We start from the raw sequence: 3,080 nt of genomic DNA on the forward strand, positions 1-3,080 counted from the left end.
TGGGCGGGGCCTCACGGGGAGCGGGGGCTGGTGGGCGGGGCCTCGTGAGGAGAAGGGTGGGGCGGGGCTGGTGGGCGGAGCCTCGAGGAGAGGAGCGTCTGGTGGGCGGGGAGAAGGGCCTGACGGGGCGGGGCCTCGCCGGGAGGCGGGCCTGATGGGGCGAGGTCCGATGGGCGGGTCGTGACACGGGTGGGCGGAGCTGCTGGCTCAGGGAGCGGTGGTTTCTAGTCTTGAAAGACCTATTTGTACATCTTGTGCTGGAGAGGCCTTGAGGAGACTGGGATTGCTGTGCGGAGGGTCCCCGTCTCCGGTCACCAGGAGAGGTGACAGAGCTGGCCCTGGGCAGGGCTGTTGGAGGAGGGCAGAGGCCAAATGGTGGGTCCCCAGGAACATCTCCTGAGTCCCCCGGTGTAACCCGAGGCGGGGCTCCGGTTCCTGGGGCGCCTCCCCAGAGTCCTTATCAGTGGCCTGAGCAGGGACCCAACCCCCGCCCTCCGAGTAGGAAGGAACATTCTTGTTCTCATTTGAGAAGCCGGCTGGGGAAGGCGCAGTGCTGTCCAAGGGCACATGACCCAGGGTGGCAAGACACACACCCCCACCTCACAGGAAGACCCTCAGGGCCTGTGGAATTGGGGGAGGCACATTTGCCCAGGAGAGAATCTGTCTCCCATGCCGGGTGCACCGGTAGGCAAAGGGAGCCACGAGGCTCCATGGAAGACACCCAGGTTCTGGCTCTCACCCCCGTGGGTGCCTGGGCTGGCAGGGCCACTGGGCGGAGCCTCTGCCTCCAGCACACATCAGCAGCCTGGTCCAGTGGTTTCGGATTTGCCTGATTCCTGGGGAAAGAGGCCCAGGTTACATAAGCTCTTAAAGGTGAGGGAACACATCTGAGGCTCTGTGCTTCTGCAGTGCCACGTGGGGACAACAGGAATTGATTCTCCTCTTGAGTTTAGCTGCAAAGCAGAAAAATCCTGCTATAGCTGGAGGGGGCATGGCCCAGAGAAGTGTGTGTGTGTGTGTGTGTGTGTGTTTGAAGATGGGGAAATACTATGATGGTGATGATCGCGTAGGCAGAGGAGATGGCTGCACTCAGGAAAAGGAAAGAGTTCTTTGGAGGAGTGATGTTCCTGAGTTACCAAGAGGGGCTGGGACCTCAGTCCCAGTGAGGGGTTGGCTGCAGACGGGAGTGTGGCCCCTCCTGCTGGGCCAAGAGCATATGGGTAGCTTGGGGCTGGGGTGCAGAAGGTCTTACGAGGTAGAGGAGGCTGGAGAGGAAGTGGGGTTGCTGTGTGAGGGGCAGTGAGCCTCCCAAAGGCCCCTGAGGCACTTGGTCTGGAACTCAGGTGAGACTCACCAGGCTGGAAGGCAGCCCCTCCAGACACCCAGGTGTGGGTAGTGAGCAGGCAGTGGGCCGGATGCAACAGGTCAGAGGCTGCAGACTTGGCCAAGAGAAGATGTGGAAGCAAGAGAGGCCAAGGGAGGTGAAGGTGACTTCAAGGGCGTGACTGAACCTGGAGATTTCAGCCAGGAGAGGACAAGCCCTCCAGGGGTGAGGAATCTGGGGCCCCGTGGGGTCAGGAAATGGGAGCTGGACAGACAGCAGGCAGAGGCAAGGTAGGATGCTGCGGCCACGGGGTAGGTAAGGTCTGGGTGGAGTGGCAGCCAAGACGGGGTGGGTGTGTGGCTGCCTGCTGGTCATTGGGGGAAGAGATGCCAAGGATACGGGAAGGGTCCCTGACACCAAGTCCCCAGGAGCAGTGTGGGAGAGTGTGGCCATGAAATAGGATTCCCGATCGCCCCAGGACGAGGGGGTCTGTGGATACCCACATCGGGGAGGGAGCGGCAGAGGTTGTGACCCTGTTTGGAGCAGGGGCATGGGCTAGTGGCGGCAAGAGCATCGTCAGGAGTGAGGACAGCAGATGTCCAGCAGGGGGCGCCGAGTCCTCGGAGGATGAAAGACAAGGGCAGGACGGATTGTTGGAGGAGCCAGCTTGGGAATCGGCATTCCCACCAAGTTCCCAGTGACTGGGGCTCAGCTGCGACTACCACATTCAAAAAGGAAATGAGCAGTCACTTGGCAAGTATCTAGGGATTCCACTAGGATGGGCCATAAGGAGATGCAGCAACCAGCTATGCACCAGAGCCAGGGGACAGGGCAGTGACCTGGGTGGCCTGCAGCAGAAGGCTCAAGCTTGCCTCTTGATAGCACATGTACTTCAGAAAGCAAATACTGGTAATAACTAGTAGATTCCAAATACTGGTAATATACCAAATATTGATAATAACCAAAGATTCGTGATGTGAACTTTTAAGAGCAAGCAAGGGGATGCAGAGATGGTCTTCCCTCCCACTCAGGCTGCACCTCTCGATCAGGTTCGGTTCAGTTCAGTTCAGTTGCTCAGTCGTGTCCGACTCTTTGCGACCCCATGGACTGCAGCATGCCAGGCTTCCCTGTCCTTCACCAACTTCCGGAGCGTGCTCAAACTCATGTCCATTGATTCGGTGATGCCATCCAACCATCTCATCTTCTGTCCCCTTCTCCTCCTGCCTTCAATCTTTCCCAGCATCAGGGTCTTTTCCAATGAGTCCATTTTTCGCACCAGGTGGCCAAAGGATTGGAATTTCAGCTTTGGCATCGGTCCTTCCAGTGAATATTCAGGACTGATTTCCTTTAGGATGGACTGATTGGATCTCCTTGCAGTCCAAGGGACTCTCAAGAGTCTTCTCCAACACCACACACAGTTTAAAAACATCAATTTGTCAGCACTCAGCTTTCTTTATAGCCAGCTTTCACATCCATACATGACTACTGGAAAAACCATAGCTTTGACTAGACAGACTTTTTTTGGTAAACTATTGTCTCTGCTTTTTAATATGCTGTCTAGGTTGGTCATGGCTTTTCTTCCAAGGAGCAAGCATCTTATAATTTCATGGCTGCAGTCACCATCTGCAGTGATTTTGGAGCCCAAAAAGAGGGTCCTGGGGAAGGTGGATTCGGGTTTGGGAGAGAAGCCACCAACTGTGGCCAGCAGGCGGCGCCAAAGGACTGCGGCGGGTTATGCAAGGGGGCTGCCCGCTGC

The sequence above is a fragment of the Bubalus kerabau genome, chromosome 23 (assembly GCF_029407905.1).
Source record: "Bubalus kerabau isolate K-KA32 ecotype Philippines breed swamp buffalo chromosome 23, PCC_UOA_SB_1v2, whole genome shotgun sequence".
In the NCBI taxonomy this organism is placed as follows: Eukaryota; Metazoa; Chordata; class Mammalia; order Artiodactyla; family Bovidae; genus Bubalus; species Bubalus kerabau.